At 36.6% G+C, this 20232-nt stretch overlaps 1 long non-coding RNA gene across 1 annotated transcript in view; it reads right to left on the bottom strand.

Annotated features, from left to right (window-relative positions):
* Positions 1-20232, bottom strand: part of LOC124980269 (uncharacterized) — a 55105-nt gene that overhangs the window by 13789 nt on the left and 21084 nt on the right. The window lies entirely within an intron of this gene.

Here is a 20232-nt window from a genome sequence, read left to right as displayed (position 1 = left end):
AAGATCCCTATTGTGTCACTTGGGTGCAGTTCCTTGCTGAACTGGAGATAAAGGCAAAAAATTCTTCTGGTACAGTTCTTCCGCCATTCCTCACAGGAAAGCCTTCTACAATGACGGGCAATGAGAACAGTTTATCCTTGAAGACTCATGTTATAACATTGTGGAAAAGGGAAGCCTGAGAAAGAGAAGCTTTGAGAAAACAGAAGAACATGAGAAAACTTGCTATGAGAAAATACTCTTAACAAATGGACTCGTTAGCACAGATGTATGGACTGTCATTTGATGAAATTCAATGAGGCAAATATTTAATGGTGTTAGGTCGTAGCAATTCAATTAAATAATCTGTTTCCTTAGAGTAAGAGCATTGCTTTTAAAAATGGAGTCATCTCACATGACGTATGAAACTCTCGGATGAACACAATGTTCACTATTTTTTTAAAATTCAAAGCTTATTTTTAAACAGCATGTTGAGCCAATTTCCCTTTTTCTGTTTCACATCCAATTATTGTCCCGTGTACCTTTCAGACAGAACCACCTGATCAGCCTGGATTCTCCATTAGATGTTCAAACAGCCTACCTCTTGTGTCAGAGACTAGGGAGAGGAGAGAGAAGCTGGGCTGCCTGCCCCACATTCTAGAAGCAGCTCCACTCAGGCAGTCTGTAGCAGCCAGCAAGCCAACACTCACTTCAGGAGGAAGCTAAGTATAAGAAAGTCCTTGCTTTGTTTCTGACAATCATTAGACTTTCCTCTATTAAATGAAGGTGCTCACTTATTCCTTGTATGTCTTTCTGCACTATTTTTTTCTGTTTCTAGAAGTTCCAAAACAGACTCTACTTTCCCAAATTGAAGTACGCTTTATTTTGCCTCTCCTCTCCATTTCTGCTATTTTTGGTTTGTTTTACTAAAGTTGAGAATAATGATTAATAAGAATGCCATTTAACCTTTAATTTTTTTTAATGCTAAGGTTTATTTAAAAGAAGTGTTTATAAGCAGGTAAAGTTCAGCTCCTGGCCTCACTAGCTTAGAATGTGAAAATATGGAAGAAGGCACACAGTCTAACTGAGAAAAGCTGCCTCTTCACAGTGTTTGCAAGAAAAGTCACTGAGAGGCACAAAATAATTGCATAACATCTCAGATACCTTGCTATCAGCTGCTTGATAAGCTATTTGCATCTCTTCATGAAATTTTTTTTTTCATAAGAAAAATGGGATGAGACACTTTTTATTTTCCCCTCTTTTGGAATCTTGGAGGGTTTTAATCTCAAGTGAACTCAATTCACATTTTCCTGGCAGCGTTAGCTATCAGTGCAAACCATTTTAGTCATTGCATCACACTGCTAGTCAGCAAGCAGGGACCTAATTAGCTCTTTGCTTTAATGGCAATAGTTAAATTTACATTATTAATTTAAATATTACAGACTCTGTGGACTTGAGCACATAGCTGACATAAAGATGTAAAATGAATAATAAGGTGCTGAGAAACACCAGAGTCATTATTCCCATCATGTTCAAACTTTTAGCTATAATGATATCAATTAAAATTCTAATCCTAGCAAAAAGCTTTGCTGGTTCTCTTTTGTTGTTAAAAGCTGCAGTTATACTTAAATGCAGGGTTGGGGTATTCAAGTTATACTCTGCAAAATACAGTGGTCATGTAGATCAAAGGACATAATTACATATTTAATTATAGGTCTGCTTTTTAAAAATACCCACATGGTAAAAATGTAGCAAGTTCTTTGGCATCCTATCCTGTATCTCTAGTTCCTCCTGGGTCCTGAAGTGCTGCAATCACTCTGCAGTGTCAAAACCTGTTTGGGTTGTAAGACAGATGGGACTTTCAAAATGAAATGTACCTATGACTGTTTGCTACTATATATATAAAATGTCTCATTTAGTCTCATCTGTGATTTTCCAAGAGGAAAATGTTTCCAGGAGCAATTTATCTCAGTCCTACAGGTTTGTATCACTGAATGACCATCTGAGAAACAGGCCTGAAATCTTTTCTTAAAGGGAAACTGCTAAGGGCACTACTTGGAGCTGTTTTCAGTGCAGTAGTTGAACAACGTAGAATAGCTTTAAAATGTGTGTAATGCTAATATGAAAATATTGAAAATATGAACTTCAAATGTTCTAATTTAGGGTATGAAATTTTTCATTTGAATTCATGAAGTATTTCATAATGTCTCTGTGAAAACAAAACAACTGGTAGAAAAGATGAAGTAGGCAAAAACGTTTGTTTTAATTCTATTTTAATGCCTCCCCCAATAACCAGAGGAGTAAACCAACTTTGCATTTGTTCGACATGAGCTTCCTCCCCTGCTAAGATAGTCACCTTTTTTTGATAGGGACTGAAAGCCAGCTACACAGATTCCCTCAATTCCCCAATTATTATTAATATTATTATCATATTTATTTATTAAGCCTTTGATTAAAAATGCCAATCTCCCCTTTCAAATAAGTTCCTGGAGGTCAGATTCTGTGTTTTGTTTTTGACTCCCTGACAATGCTTAGCCCCAGGGAGACCATCAGTGATGCTGACCGAATGAACTAGAAGTGAGCTGCCTACCAAGGGATGATGTCAGTTTACTCAGTAGGGTTAAAGATTCTTTGGTTGTCTAAATTGCATAAAATGCATTTTCTCATTTTTAAAAGACTAAAGATAATTTCATTATTTATTGGGATCAAAAGACCTCAGTTTGAGTTATACATGGTCCTTCCCATAAGTGGAGTGACACAATAAGAGACCCAACTTCCTTAGCAGCAAATTGAGGATAGAAGTGACTTCCCTGCCTGGATTACATAGTGAGAACTCTGTAATTCTTTCAGTAAATCGAGGCACAAAACATATAACATATAACACCGGTCTATAAATTGGAAATTGGTGATGAAAGTTTAAGGAATTATGACACCTAATAAATACAGTTGCAAGAGTGATCAACACAGTATGGTGACAAAGTATAAGGATTAACAGTATGTAGGTTTCTCAAAAAACTAAAAATAGAAATCCCATATGATCCAGCTATACCACTCCTTGATATTTATCTGAAAGAACTGTGGTCAGTGTACTATAGACATACACAGGTGCCCACACTTATCACAGCACAATTCACAATAACCAAGTTCCAGAATTAGCTTAGGTGTTTGTCAGTGAAGGAGTGGGCAAAGAAAATGTGGTGTATGTACAGAATGGAATATTATTCTGCTATAGAGAAGAATGAAATTATGTCATTTTTAGGAAAATAGATAAAACTAAAGAGCATCATATCAAGCAAAATAAGCCAGACTTGGAGAAAAAAAAAAGTATCAGATATTTTCTCTCATATGTGGAAGCTAGAGAGACAACAAAACAAGAATGTTGTCATGAAAGTCAAAGGGAAACCACTAATGTAGAGGAAGGGGAAGTTTTAGAAAGTGAAATTGATCATATTATGCTATATGCATGCCTGAAAATGCCACGATAAAACCCACTATTCTGTATAATTAATATGCAACATTTTTTAAATTATAAGGATCAAGTCTTCAAAGAGAACAGACTGTACTGGAGAAGCTGAGCAGTTAGTATTTTTAAAACATGAGTTAGCAATCAATATTATCTTAGTATGATACTTTAGGATAGTAGTCTAGGGTATAGACTGTGGAGTCAGATTCCTTGGGTGAAAATTTAGAATAATAACATCTGCCTTTTAGGATCTCCGTGCAGATTAAATAAGAGAATTTTTGTAATGCTCTTAGCATAGTACTCAGCCTATGCAGAGCCTCCAATAAGTGGAAGATATTAATCTAACAATCAAATTATATGCAATTCATTAACAGCTCATCTGTATGAGCTGATGTGCTTTATATTGTTTTAAGAGGAATTCCACGTGTTTTCCCTTTTCTAAAAGATGAGGACTCTCTTTTCTATTCTTCAAGGGCCTGGCACAGGACCTGCCCACAAAGTGAGTACCCTAACTTGGTACTCTCTGAATGAATGGATGAATGGATCCAGGTTAGTATCCAGAACAATATTTAAAATTAATGGGCTTAATGTGTCAAAAGAATTCAGCAAAACTGTCTGAAGTTCACTGTTTAAATGTCAGGGAGTTGAACTAATGTTTATTAAACTCTCACAGACCACTCAGGCACCATTTCTAGCCAAACAGAAACTTTGTGTCACACATGTGAAAAGTCCCATCCAACCATAAAAGCAAACACTTGGTGAGGGTTTACAATGTGCCAACCAGAGTGCTAGGAGATAGGACACGCAGCATCCTTTTGATCTTACCAAAACCCTCTGATGTGCTACTCTTCTTATTCCCATTTTATAGAGCATGCCACTGAGGCTCAGAAGGTGAAATAAATTAGTGTGGCCAGAGTCAAACAGTGAACAATGGCCACCTTATGGCTTGAAGCTACACCTGAGATTATATAATACTGGTTTTGTCAAAATGCTTAGGAGTAAGGAAGCTAAGATTTTGGAACTCTGAGAACATGCTAAATCTATTAAAATTTTGAGATGCTTTTGGATCTGAAAGTAAGTCTCAATTAAAATGATTCTTCTAAGTTGTTAACTCTGGGCCACTCTTTTAAGCCAAAGTCAACCTCAAATCTTGTGAAACCACAGCCTCCAGAGGACTGAGTGAAACAAAGGGCCCTCCTCTTTTCCCCTGTGTTTGTCCTCTGCCACCTGCCATATATTCATTGTGTATACTTAGCAAATTAATAGAAGGGGAAAAAAACTGACTTTCTCAGCTCATAAAAGGTTAATCCAATTTCTTCAGAACTTCCCTAGCCAAGATCCTGAAAAGAATGGGATTTATACTACAACTTTCCTCCCAGATGGGAAAGTGCTTTACAAATAATGGAACTAATGCAATTCATTTGTGGTGAGTAAATTTGTCACCATGGATGTTGTATTAACTCTCTGAGGCCAATTCAATTGGGGATTCAATAAATAAGCTCTTCCAGTGTGCTGTATGATACCTTGATAGTTACAAAGAGTCTTAGACAAATAGCAATTTGATCCTTTGCCACCTTGAATTCTTTAATCCTTGAAACATGCTTTTGAACAATGTGGAAAGGATTAATGCTTCTCTATTGTTACACAAGTTGAGGATCACGTGCAAAAAGGAATGAATCGGGCCATCTCAGTTCTTGTTCAATTCTACATCCATTTCAACTCTTTATTTCATGAATATCTTCTCGCTTATTCTTGGGGCATGGCTTTAAAAGTGATCAGCAAAACTGTGCTTGAAGTTTTTCCTGACTCATCATTGCTGCTATTGCTTCAGCAGAGTCCGAAACCACCCTCTTTTTGTGCCCCAATCTCAGGAGTTTCCCTTCCATTCTCACTCTCGGCCATTCTGAAGAGTCTCATTCTTGGACGGGTACCACTCCGCGTGCATTACGTACTAAATGCTTCCTTCACAGTAAGCTGAAGGTTATTGTTTATTGAGCCAAAGTTGGCACTGAGAATGGAAACAAATGGGAAAAGGATGTGTATTTGAATTCACATCTTGTTATTTATGCCCATGGGTGCATGGCATGCAGCACGTATAAGGATTTTTTTTTTCTTTCTTTTTTTTTTCTTGAAGTGAATTCAAGGGATTCTTAAAGAAATGAGTAAATGAATGAAGAAGAAATGGAATTTTGAAAAATAAAGAAGATCGTATTAAAGAACCATGCATGTCACCTTGCTGCCATGTAATTCTCTGAACAGAATCCTTTGGTAAAATAAAGACAACACATCAAGCCTCACTAAACCGTTGGAATGAGTTAAACATTGGCTCTGGTGAGCACAGGGGGCCAACTCTAGACAAGAGGAAAAATTATTTCCTATACTACAATGGATAATAATTCTGCAGCTGTGCCATCCAAAAGTCCATGTAATGCTCTTTAATTCTGGTATATCTTATATGGGATTTAAATTGTCTAGAGGGATTTGCTAGAAGTATTGTTTTATTTTGTTTTAAATAAGAAGATAGCTCAGAATTGATAGGCCTTTTTCCCTTTGGCCTTAAATAAAAAGGTCTGTTTTTAATATGACCATTAATCTAGCAACCGTGTTTCCTTTATTAGTCATTAGTAGTTGTATTGATATTATGCACTGCATATTTTACCCTTGTGATGCCATGGTATGTAGTTCAATATTTCTGTGCTTCTTCAGATTCTTCCCTGTGAGTAATTTGCCTTCTTTGGATAGTTGATGGATGACATTGTATGAAAGAAATATTAAAATACTCCAATGAACAATATACCCACCTATTGTGAGTTCTGCATTAAAGGGGTCTAGAAGCTTGTTAAGAATACAGGTTTGGTTCATTTGTTTTCTGCAACTTGCCTTTCTCTGTATTGCAACACTTGCTGAACGTACTGTTTGCTTTGATGTAGACTGTGTTATTTATGAAAAGTCTGCACGGAGGAAGAAAACACAGGCAGTATTGTTCAAAGAATCATTAGGGAGGTATTATTTCAGATAATAATGTAATTAGACGACTGTAGAAAGAAATGTAAGTATTCATATTTTTAGCTTTTCTATAGGAATGTAGCTGGGCTAATTAAGGGAAATGTCAGCTAACTTATAACATTTAAATTTAGTGTTAAACCTGATAATATATCTGAAATTACAAAACCTAAACCAACTCTAGCTCTGCTTCAAAAGCACTTCTTTAATTCAGGGTCAGATAAACACTGTTTATAGTAATATACCAAATTCCAATTTTGTAGAGCCTTCTAGATCTTAAAAGGAGTCACAGGCAAAAGAAAATTCCCCACAAATCTGCCACGTTCAAAGTATCAAAGTATCCACTTCAAAAGAGAACCTTTTTTTTTTTTATCTCCAATTTATCCTGACAAAAATTCTCTTGGGCTTTTATTTCAAAAAATGAAAAATGAGCCATGGCAGTCAATGGTGTATGGCGACTATTTATCTGTTTACACCTATCCATGTGATTGCTTAGAAAAACCAGATTAGACTTTGAATGTGATATGAAGAATGTATGCTATTCACAAGCCCATGTGCCTTGGAGGAGAAATAGGTTAAAAACTCAAAATGAAGTTTTAGAAACCATCCATTTTATTTTGTGAGGACCATAATTCTAGGCCTTTTTTTTTTTTTTTTTTTTTTTCAGGTAAAAGATATACATTCAATTTTTAAATAAACACTTTGTACAGCAAATCAATTTGAGGTTACATTTTTTCCAACTAAAGAAAGGTCACAAAGCTAATTATTTAAGAGTGTCCATGTTTAATTTATGTGACAGGTGTCTATCTGAAAAACACCTATGCATCTAATCTAATTTCAATTAATCAATGAATATCACAAATACACTGGAGAAGCCTTTTATTTATAAAATTCTATGGCAAATACCTTTACAAAACAAAGGGCTTCTATAAAATTAATAATAGCCTGGAATCGTTCTCATTTTGTAGTTCCCAATTTTCATAGATCAGCTTTCCTTTAAGTGGGTGTGCACCTGTAGGAAATTTTATATGGCAGCCGCTCTGCCATAATCAGAAAGCAAATTCATTTTCAGAGGAAAGTAGGAAATACACAATGGCATTCATGCCTTTTTTATGGCCACATCTGCACAGCTCAGGGAAACGTTTGCAGGTATGTCTGCTGATCACATTACAAGGCTGTTATGAGAGAATAAAGTTGCACCTTTGATGGGCTATTGCAGCTGAGTTAGAGGTCCCCGGTCATTAGAAGTTTTGCATGTCACTGAGTGGAGCAGATTGGAGACCCAGAAATACTTTATGCAACTAGCTGAATTTTTGACATTTCCATTAAATGTTAGTAGAACCATTAAATAAAGATGGAACACACACACACACACACACACACACACACACACACACACATAAACACATGCTCACACAGGCGCCAGTGATAAAGAGGAGTTTAGGTTATTTCTGACTTTGCAAGTCCACTGTGCTCATACAGTACCTTCAGGACAGCGTACAGAACAAAGCTGCTTTCAGAAGCAGTAAGTGATTTCATTCTATTAACGTCCAGGTGATATGTGAAGCCCATTATCACATCACTAATGTGGCGGCAGACATTTCCTGGCCAACCCAAGGTAGCTCAAATATTTGTGAGATGTGTGACTGGAAAAGGCAGTCCTTAGAAACCTTGTTAATTTTCTCCTAGTGTCACTGCATGCTAAAAACAACCAAAAACTGATCTTTTACATTTCAAAAGAAGATGAAATTGAATGCCACAAAAAGAATCACAGGAACTATGTTAACAAAATTTGCAGGAGTTAATTGCAGAGTTTGGGTGAATTGTTTGTGTTCCAGATGCAGTGTGTCCTATGTCAGAGAAAACCAGGCATATGAAGGCAAAAAAAAAAAATAATAATAATAATAATAATGTAACAAATAAAATGGATAATTCCAGCTCACTGTCACAGTCCAATGGATGATCAGGAATCACCCATGACTGTTCTCTCCTATTCACTTGTTCTCTCTAGGAAGACATCTCATAACATATTGGAGCCACCTCTGAGGTCCCCAGTCAGGCAATGTGCCCTGGGAAATAAACAGAAGTTCTAACGAGAAGAATAAGCTTCTACATATATTAAGTGTATTAAAGTACAGAGATAAATAGGCTAAAACCAGAATCTGCAATGTGATTAAAAATAATCACCGCTACCCCATTTTAAGAAGTTACTGTAAAATGATACACATATTCTTGTTTAACATTTTGCCAATTCCAAACCCAAAGAGCCCATATGACCCAGAACTATAATTTCTTTTCTGAATAAAGAACCCAAATTAAATAAATGAAAATTAATCATTTTCTAGATGGCAATGAAGGTCTACCCTATTAGCCTGATATTTTTAATGAGATAGGTTGCCTTCAAAACAGTTAAGATTTGAGTTCTAGGTAAAAAGTTTTTAATCTAAAATGAATACAGCAAAATCAATATTGATTATTAGGAGTAAAGGTGCTAATTGAGCCTGTAAAACCTTTTAAGAACTAAGACGAGAAAATTTCCAGTAAAATGACAATAAATTAAACTTAAATAACCAGAATATTTGTGTGGGATTTAATGTCAGTACATCAGCCTACCTTTAATTAAAAAAAAAAATAGTGTATTACTGATTCAGTCAGTAAGATGATTCCAGTAATATTATAAGAACAGTGTCACTTTGGTGAGTTACCTTTCAACTTATATTTCATTATGTTCTAAAGAAATCCACTTTTTAGATTACTTATGCTTTTAAGAATTCATGTTTAATCACCACTTGTTTTTTTTAGCTCCAACGTCTTTCAAAGTCTGATATATGCTCTTCTCACACTAAAGCGAAAGTAAAGCCATTTGATACAAGTTACTGATACCAAATATCTGGGTAACAAGTTTAAAAGAATAAAAAAATATATTCTTTCTTGCATTATTATGAGAGTTGACCCAAATTTTCAGTAAATTGCCTTGACCTTGAGTGTGCAAATTCTGGCAAGGTCAATCCCCTAGGAAAGCTTGTTTTAATCAGTGTAGAACTAGAGCTGAAGACTTCCAACATTAACTCTGTGTGTTAGCATTCAGACCCTCCACTCCATTTAAGGACTTTCCATTCCAGAACATGACAAGGGTTGGAACCTGCTGTCTGGAGCAATGTTTACTGCTTCTCTTTCTCCCTGTCATTTAGTCCTAATGTTATCACCTAATCTATCTACTTCTTAAGCTCCTGGAAGAAAATCTATAACTAAATTCAAATTTCTGGCCATGTGTGTGTGTTTTTTACACCCACTCAGGAAATGGGCAACACACTGTCCTCATAATATTTATTGACCAAGCTAGCCTCCCCAATCTTGTGGTGATGTGGAGTGACTGTGTTGTTCAGGCTTCTTGAAGACACCTGGAAATATTGTAGGAAGGACCCTGATATGGCAGCACATGGGTCTCATCTTCTTGATTTGCCCCCACTGGTGCCCAAAGAACCCACCAACACTAGATTGAACATAGCTATACCCAGAATCTACTTCAAAGAATATCCAGTTCAACCTGGTCTTTTAGTAATAAGAAAACTGAGGCCCAGGAGTGTTAAGAGTTAACAGGTGATTGGCACTGGAGCTCCATCCCCTGATTTCTTTCCCAAAGGTCTCTTTCTGGTAGGCAGGCTGCTCCACAATTTTTACAATATCTGCAGTTTTGCTGGTTGGTTATTTCTGAGGGGTCTTTGGGTGGAAAGTATTTTAGTGGTCTTAAGAGCTTAGGCATTATGGGCAGTCTGTGGTCATCCAGAGCTCCCAAGCAGTGCCTGAGCAGGCATGGCTGCAAACCCCATAAATGTAAGGCAGATGCTTTAGACTTAATAGGATCGGCAGTTGTGTTGTCAGCACATTACAACTCAAATAATTGTAAAATTTCTGCAATGAGTATTACTTTTATAATAAAAATACTAAGTATTATAAAAATATTACCACTGGTAATAATGCCTACTTTGACATCCCTTCATAGCTTATAAAGACTTTGTCTGTAGTCATTTCATCATATCCTTATAAAATTGTGATGCAGTATTAGTATCCACATTTGCACATGAGGAAACTGAAGCTCAGAGGGATTAAGTAATTTGCCTAAAGATATTTATTTTCTAAGTAACAAAGCAAGAACCCAAACCCGGAGTCCACTGAATCTGAATGTTTCTTCTATGGAATCAGAGTCCTCCATGATGTGATATTTAAAATGGCTCTCTACCATTTTCAAGATCACCTTGATAAAGTTTTCTGGCAAGCCCAAATGGCTTTCTTCCCTCCAAATTGTAGATTCCTTTTAAATTTTTGAACCCTTAATTTTGAAAGAATAAGATCCTAAAGAGCCTGATTGTGACCTGGAGATAATTCAGGACTGTGAACTCCTGCACTCAGGATTTCAGGGCAGAACTTAAAAGGTACATGTGCACTACAGGAACACATCTTTCAGGGACTTATGCATTGTATGTACACATTTTTTTTAATCTCCCCATGACTGCATTATAATTCCACTTTAGTGTGAGTGCATTTAATTTAAAAAATCCATCTAACCTACAATATGTATAATCAGAAAAATGAGAGATTACACTCCATTTATGTATGATCTATCAAAATGTATAAATGCATTCCACTGTCATGTACAACTAATTAGAACAAATTTTAAAAAGTTAAAAAAAAATCCATCCAAGAAGACAAATAAATAAGAACAACACCAGCAACAACAAAATCAAGGACTTCAGTAATTTACCACCAACATAACATTCACCAAGCTTCATATAATGCCAATCGGCCTAGGGTAGCAGAAATGTCCTTTTCCATATGACATCTTAGAACCCACTGTAAGTGATGATCAGGGCTGATGTCTGAGCTCTTGGAACAAAACTGAGAGCTGGGTTATCTGGGAGCTTGGTGTGAATTACTTTGTGTGTTTCTTACCTCTCATTTCTTCAAGGACGCCTTTATGTCATCCACAGTCTTAGCAAGGGAGAATTGCATGGCAGGCCAGTTTGGCGGTCTTTAGATAGATTATCTGGGAGGATTGCCACCACTACTTTCACTGACATTCAGCTGAGTCAAAGCCATGGCTTCCATTAGGGAAAAGACAAAAGACTACTGTCCATCTGGATGGTTGGCTGCCATCTTTGTTACTTGTCCCAAAGCTCTGGGGTAATGCTCTAGATGTTTTGGCTACATTTCTGAGAAGAATAGAAACACTACAATACATGTGCCTGTGTGCACATCTCTCTCTCTCTCTCTCTCTCTCTCTCACACACACACACACACACACACGACATTGAACATTAATCATAGGTGGAAATCTGCTTTAAGGGTCAACTCTGCCCCAGATTGTATAAAAATAATTGTAGCATAATGTTTTAAACCACTGTTTTGATTCTTCGTTTATTTATTTATTCATTTAGCTACCAGGGATTGAACCGAGGGGTCCTTAACCACTGAGCCACATCTCCAGCCCTTTTTAATATTGTATTTGGAGACAGGGTCTTGCTGAGTTGCTTAGGGCCTTGCTAAATTGCTGAAGCTGGCTTTGAACTTGCAATCCTCCTGCCTCAGCCTCTTGAGCAACTGGGATTACAATTGTGTACCACCATGTCTGGCTGTAATTTATTTTTACCTTACTCATTAAATTTTACATATGCATTTTATCATTTCTGTTTTTCTAGTTATTCACACCTCCTAGCATATTTCTATTAGAGTGTTCACTCCAGTACAAGGACATAAACGGTGGCTTCAAAGTTTTAAAGTAGAAGTCAACATGCTAAAATTAACCGTTTGTTACTGTGAGGAAAAATGTGAAATTCCTTTATAAATTATAAAGCAATATAAAACTCAGGATATGGTCACTAATTTAATTCATTAATTGTACTTATATTAATTCATTAACCAAATATTTATTTAATGTTCATCATCTAGTAGCACGATGTCAAGAATTTGACAGTGTCAAAGGTGCCTGAAGACCCCTTTGGTTTGGGCTTGGAATTGTGAACAGTAATTTATCTTATCCCGTGTGCAACAGGCCTTTGAAATGGGCCCTAAATCAAAAGGATAACATAAAAAGCCTTTCAATTTTAAATTCACAAACAACTGAACTTAACTGAGTAGGACTTTGAATACAAACCATTCTGTTTAAAGCAAACATTGTAATTTCTCAGCTTCATCAGCTCAAGAATTCTTACCCAGTAATCAAAGGCTGGGTCTATACAATGCAAAATAAAATAGTTATTTGGTAAACGTTTTCTTAGTTCCTTTTATTTAAATATATTTATAAAGGGGGTGGTGGGATTTTTTAAAAATTATTTTATTTATTTATATTTATGCAGTGCTAAGGATCAAACCCAGTGCCACACATATGCTAGGCAAGCGCTCTGCCACTGAGCTCAGCCCCAGCCCTGCTTAGTTTCTCTATTGCCAAATAAATTAGAACAATCTATGTCCCTAAGAAGATTTTTCTTCATTCCTTTTGTTTTTACTTATTTGTGTTGATGTTAATATATGGGGTATTTTAAAAGAAGAAGGGAAGGACTGAACAATTGTTTTGGTGAATTGGACAGGACATGCTCTAAATATTTTTTGTATGTTTGTTTTTGTTGTTGTTGTTGTTTTGTTTTTTGGGGATTTTGATGCACCAAATCACATTTGATTCTGCTATTTAAATTTTATTGTCAGAATTTTATCCAGTTCAATAATTTCTACATTATCTTTATTTTATGGGATTTAGTTGAACAGTACAAAGTAAAGAGAGAGACAAAATTGTTCTCCAATAAGCTTTTATTCAGAATTTATAGACAACTATTCATTTTGTAATTTCTGCTTGTATTGTATATAAACTCTGATAGCACAGAAAATGTTTGTATGTTTGTTTTAATTTTTCTTTTTTTAATAGAAAACTCTCAAATAAGAGTTTGACGCTCTATGAGGGTAGCAAATTTCTCTCTCCAGCATATGACCTGGGTCTGGTTATGTTGGTTAAATAATTAAATGAATAATGAATGAATTGTGATAATAGTAGCAGCATCCACCAAAACTATAGAACAAGGGTCCAACCAGTACTAAGTGACATTCAACCAGAATTTTAAGAAGAGCATCAAGCACACAGGAGCCAACCTGAGCTAACTTAGGCAATGGTCTGAGCAGAGGGAGCTTTGTGGTATTGCTTACTAGTGATTTCCTAAAGGTAAAATTTCCACAGGTCCAGTGCTAAAGGAGAGTATTTTTTTTTTTTTTTTAGGAGAAGACAATGTAGGGACTCTTCCCTAAAATTAAATGTATTGTATTTGAAGGATTTCATTCTTAGATTATAGTCTTTTCATATTGTAGTATGAAAATTCCAAACAAAGGCAAAAAAAGATCGGGCATGTTCACTCTACTTTGCTGGACTAAGTGGGGGTTAGTTTTCAAATGATTCTTGGAAATGTTGCTGGTTTATGAAATGCCAAGGTCAGGTAACCAATCAGCCACAAAACTTAGACTCACAGCCTGCTCTAGTGACTGTAAGTGGGACCTGGGAATACAAGTCCCAGGGAGCTCCTATCTCTCTCATGACTGCCGCAGTAAAGGCAGTGACCCAGACCTCCTCTCCTCATGTCTGTGACTTTCTGAGTATGTGACTGACCACAGGTGAGATTTCACAGTCTGTTTCTAATTCATTTCTCCACTGTTACGACTGAACTATTAACCAAGTTTTTGAAACTAAATGATTCATTGGATTCTCCTTTCTTGGAAAGACTTCAGAATCACTTGGTTCCCAACCCAGACAGCATTCGAAGGTACTAGAGTTGGGGAGGCAAAAGCATGTTTTAGATGACAGCAAAGGTACCAGCGAACCTCCCTGTACACGGTCCTACTACTCCTGTTGGGGTGCTAATTTTCACTCAGAAAATCTACTTAGTCCAAATATGGGAACTTTCTCATGTGACACAGGGCTGGTTAAGATCACACAGAGTACTCTGATCACACAAGTGTGCCGATGTCATTAAAAAAAATTGCTCTGATGCTGGGCACACCAGCTGTCTGAGAGTTCAAAAGCTTATGTTGTCATGTGCTTTCTGCTATTATTTGTACTGAGAAGATCTTTCATCTTTTTTTTTCCTCTTTTTTAAGTTGGTCAGAGAAAGTGGGGTGGTGCTTTTCCTTAAAATAATTTGAACAAGAATTAGAAACAAGTTAGCATCTGTCACAAATGAAAATTACATTGTCCTCATTCACTAAAAACTCCCAGCAGTGTCTAAAACCAAGTCAAACCCAGCAGGCAGCTTCCCTACCTGGGGAAATACCATGAGTCTGGACAAATGATGAGACTGAGCTTTGAACAAATAATCCAACGTAAGACATGGTGGAGCAGCAAATTCAATAAGATCGTTGGTTTAGCAGAGAAATTATGTGATGTCAGAGAGCCCCAGACTTGCTTAGCTACATGTCTGAGAATGCTGAAAATGGTTCTTCCTCACCCGCTGATACAGATGTACAATTCACTGACCTGGTTTTCCCCGTTTGAATCAGTAGTGAATGATGCAGATATAGTTCCCAAACCTTCCCCCATGAACAGTTTTTTAACACATGGAATTCAGAGGGGGTAAAAAGCAGATGTTCAAAAGACTGTGTACTTCCTAGACATTGTAAATTAGTTTCTAGGGTCACTGGCTGATACCAGAGTATGGCATTATAAACTGCTACTAATTCATGAACGCATAAGAAAGAACACTGGGCCGGCACCTCATTCAGAACTTTAACAAGGATTCATTCATTCATTCATTCAGATTAATAAGCCTAAGAAGAGTAGAGTCTGCCTGTAAGACCAGATCCTAAAGTGGGGCATTTACACTGGTATTAAAATCTGAGAGTATCCTGAAAATAGAGTTCTTGACCTGGAATTCTGCTTCAAATTTTGTCAACTAGCTAGTAGTGTGTTTTAGCAAGAGATTTTGCTCTCTGAATTTTGCTCAGTTTCGTTATCTGTAAAACAGGGATCAGATTAGTTCACCTCCAAGGTCTCAAGCATCTATAATATCGTCCAACTTAAGTTGCTGGCAAAATAGCAAGAGAAGATTTTTAAGAATTAGCAGAATTTTCAAGATAAATTTTTATCCTCCTCCTCAACACATATTGAGCATCTTCTACAATAGACCACTGCCTTAGAACGTGGAGGAAGTGGGTAAAAATGTCTAAATTCAGTCTTTGACTCAGAAAGTTCTGACACTCTTTTGAGGATACAGGATACATGCATCAAACTGGAGTTCAGGGCAACCAAAGCTAAGTGTCAAGCATGCAGCACAGAACTGAAAGATAGCAAGCTCCAAGGTTTAGAGCAGAAGAAATCATTTTCATAGAGAAAGTAGGACTTTAACCTAATCATCTCTGAAGGCAAGCTAAATCAGAGAACTTTAAATCTAAGATTCTCCTGTAACAATTAATTAATGTAAATAGTTAATAAAGGCTGCATCACTAATAGGTATAAATATAATTAATACTGCAAAAATTAGTTCAATTTATAAAGGACTGTTTTTCCAGTACAGATTTTTCCATGATAATTAATTACAAATTCCCTTTGAGTAATCATATCATACGAGCCAACAACTTTTCATGTGACACAATAACTAATTCTGGTTTAAATAATAGTTTCAAAATAAATTGAAGATGACTACTGAGAAGTACTGCTGACAAACCACTAGGATTCCTTCCCTGAGCTTCCAACAAGCATCTCACCACTGGACCCAGGGAAGAACACAGGATAATAGAAATACTTCAAACAGCTCTGTGGCAATTATGAAGAATTCTGCTCTTGCCTGGCACTGAATCTTTTTAGTTTTGAACTGATGGACAGTTAAGACCGCAGATTTATCAATTCTGCCATTAGGAAGTAGAGTAGCTTTACTGTGTTAGACAATTTCACTTATAACTGAACAAGGTTCAGTAAGAAGACAAACAAAAGAGATGCATTGGACTCTTTTTGTGTACCCACAAGGATTGAAGTACCTATGAAAGAAGAGAACTTGAACTGGTAACATTCAGGGTGAAACTTAGATCAAATTCAGAAACACAAGCAAAAGGCTTATGTCACAATAAGGTCATCCTGTGTTTGCAGCTCTGATAATAGTTGAAAGGGGAAAGATGTTAAGAAATACACACAATTAAAAAGCAAGAAGTAAACTGGGAAAATACTTATTTAAAATTAATGTCACACATCATTTTCAATTAGTCTCTTCTGAACTCTGCCTCAGTCTCAGCCCCTTGCTTGTATATACTTAAACCTGTAGACAAACATGAAATCAGTTTACATAAAAACACTAATTAACATACACCACTTGAGGATAACAAACCAATCTTTTCATCTATTTTTAAATTCTTATTGTGAATCCTTAAAATATACTTCATTTTAAAGCATCACTGATTCAATTTTAAAACATTGCCAGAACCCGCTCTGCTAATCTGCAAACTCGATAATTCTCCCCCAAACCTCAGCACACTCAGCAACAATTTAATAGCAAATATCTCTAGTGGGACCTCATATTACTAAGATTCTATTACTTTTTATATTACCAAAAAAAAGTGCTAGTACACTCTAAAGTATTATAAATAGTTCAGACCAGGCAAGGCTTCTCAAAATACGTGAAAGTTTATTTTTTTGCACTCAGTAACCTGGGATTTTTATCTTGCGTATTTATAATCTGTAATGTGCCCTCCCACAATTAGTACAAAATGTAGATTACTAATCAACTTCCTGAAGTTTCTGGCCATGTTATTTATGTTAATAGTATTACTAAGGGTGCTAAGTTGTATGCTTAATAACCCAATCTTTCTACTAAATGCAAATTCTAAACATATCTTAAAATAATTGCATGTATGCCTAAAATGGACTTCTTTAATTATATTCTTCTTAGATTGCTAAGCAGGCCTTTTTCTGATTGAAGGTATTTGTGTTTATGCTTCTTGAAGATTTTTAGTTTGAGGTCTAAGAAACGGATGTAAATCTGCATATTTAATTGTTGTAATACACTTTAAATGACCTTTAAGAAATATACATTCCCCCACCCTGTTAACTACAGTGCTTTGTATCTTGACAGAGGTTTCTGTGAAATTACTTGACTTTTGAAATGTTCAAGGTTTTTCCATCATTAAAACTATTTCAACACAAAGTATATGAAAATATGTCCACTTATAAATACAGAGATATTTCCACATAGAAGAGACCTTTTAGTGCCCAATCAAGGAATCTCTTCCATCATTTCATGCTAGCTCCAGTTTTAAATGGGTCCTTACTCATATGGCTTGTGACCACTATGCTATTTATTTGCGATAAATATTATTTACAATACAAACCACATTCTTTATTTAAAATTCACATACTTTATTTAAAATGAATTGCAAAATGCCACCTTGATTATAAAGCAAATCCACTGCTGACATTTGCTCCAAGTGTATATTGACATGTCAGCAATGCAGACATATTGATTTCCTCCAACCTATATTACAGGTTCTACAAATTCTCTAAGGGTCACAGATGATGCCCAGTTCTCTGCCCCTTTTCTACCCTTTACTGCTTTTCTCATACATGCTATCGCTTTAAATTTCCTCTCCACATTAATACTGTCTAATTCTTCTTTTTTAAAAATTTACAATGAGCTATAATTGTCACAGAAACCAAAATACTTCATTTTTTTCTCTCCCTGTAGACGGATCTAACCGGTAAGCCAAATCATAAGGAGGGGGCTCCTCCACGTGCTCTGAGTCAAACAAAGGAAGGTAATTGGAAATCTCACATTTGACACACAAAGTGGGTCCTAAGCATTGGGATGATCTTGCTCACTAGGCTGGAATTTTCCACCTCCCAAGGAGGGAAGCATAAAATCTCTCTGGGTTCCCTTTGGCAAAAATGCAGTCCCACTGCCTTTCAGTTTCTGTGGTCTGTTCTGGACTCAGTCCAGAGTAGGATGGATTTCCTGGCAAAGCTGGGAGGGCATGTTCAGTCTCTGATGCCTGGTGCCTGGAAGTGACAAAGGTCAACACAGAAGCAGAACTGACAGGCAGAAGTTGCCCTTGTCTACCAATTTCCCAATTTTTGACAAACTCAGTAACCACTACTGTTCCAAAAATGCATTTGTGCCACAGGTGTGGTGGTCAACAAGCTTAATGTCCAGCTGCTTAGAATCTTAGAAATATTAAGCTCCTTTTACAGACACAGAAAACAAGACCCAGAGAGGCTATATGATTTCCCAAAAACCAGACAGCTGGCTGGAACACTCCCGCTTTTCTTCACGGAATTTTTTTTTTTTTTTTTTTTTTCCATGAGACAGCACTCAGGACAACCTTTACTGGGTTTTAAGCTATTAAGTAAACTAGACCGCAAGTGGTGTTTGCAGGCAACGTGAACAAGCCAGCAGGGGCTGAGTACGGAGCAAGGGTATCCAACTGTGGTCTGCAGTGTCCTCGGCTGGGTGCCTTTATGTTCCTGTTAATGTAATAACTGCTCAACTTAAAGTAAGTCTCTTTCTAATGAGGGTCTCTAAAAGGACAATTCTGACTCCAAAAACAAGGAAAGGTCATGCAAATGTAGAACATGACTCAAGAGCAGCAGCAAAGAGGTCTAAGTGTAAAACCAAATCCCTCCAACTCCTCTCGCTTGGCATTGCACCAGGCTCACCCGGCACAGTCTCCCAAAATTCTCTCTTCTCCCTCTAAAACTCAGGTTGAATGTTTATCTACACTCGCAAGTAGATTCTTCTCCTTAATCCTCCCCAATCATTTCTTATATAAAATAAATAGTTCCAACCTGGACTTCTCAAATTTGAATCTCTGCTTTTATTGTGTGTGTGTGTGTGTGTGTGTGTGTGTGTGTCCTATTTATAACATACAATATGAATGCATCACATAGAATATATGTGTATAATATATGTGCACATGTGTAGATATAGGTGTAGATATCCCTGCTACCAATTCAGAGTGTGAGCAGCATCTGTAATACCTGTTTTCAAACTTCTATAACTGGAGCTGATGTCAACTGTAAAAATAACTAGAATGAATGAGTTGGCTATGTCATAGACAGATTTGGGACACAAAAAGAGAGTAATCTTTTGGTGTTTCTGGTCCTCAGTGTCTACCTTATCTCATCGTTGCCTTGACTGCTAAAAAAAAGGGCTTATTAAAGTCATTTCCACACACATATGACATCGGTAGTTAATCTCTTCTTAATCCTGACAGTGACTCCCAAATCCCTTGTCCCCCATTCCCAAAGTCTTGGATTTCTGGTGTTTAAATTGGTCAAGCATTAAGCCAAGACCAGCATGAGAGAAAGTTGCTCAGGATGAAAGGGTAGATGTCAGAGGCAGAAAAATATAGTGAAGACATTTTTGTTGTAAAAATGTACTTGGCATTTTCCATTGGCCAATTTCCTGATTCATTAGTGGCCTTTCAGCCTTATTTGCTTCCCTTCCTGTTGATTTTCTACTTTTTCAGAAATTATATCACTTCTGATAAAAGAAATAAAAAAGCCAATGGTCTGCATGCTCTGCTAGGCCCTGAGGCAGTCACTGCTGATGACTCGGGCCCACACTGCTTTCCTGCACCTAATCTGCCAAGGAGAGATCCAGTGCCTTCCACCTACACTGATCACAGTAGCAGATGAGGGAAAGAATGTGGTAAATCTCAGATCTTCAGAAAATCCAAATTGCAGAGCTCCCAAGATTTTTGGGGTTTTGAAAGAATCTTAGTAGTCTCTCTGGGGCTTGATTTTTTTTTCATTTGTAAATTAAAAGCTGAAAAGT

The sequence above is a fragment of the Sciurus carolinensis genome, chromosome 3 (assembly GCF_902686445.1).
Source record: "Sciurus carolinensis chromosome 3, mSciCar1.2, whole genome shotgun sequence".
Classification (NCBI taxonomy): domain Eukaryota; kingdom Metazoa; phylum Chordata; class Mammalia; order Rodentia; family Sciuridae; genus Sciurus; species Sciurus carolinensis.
This window is presented reverse-complemented; position numbering and strand designations above follow the sequence as displayed.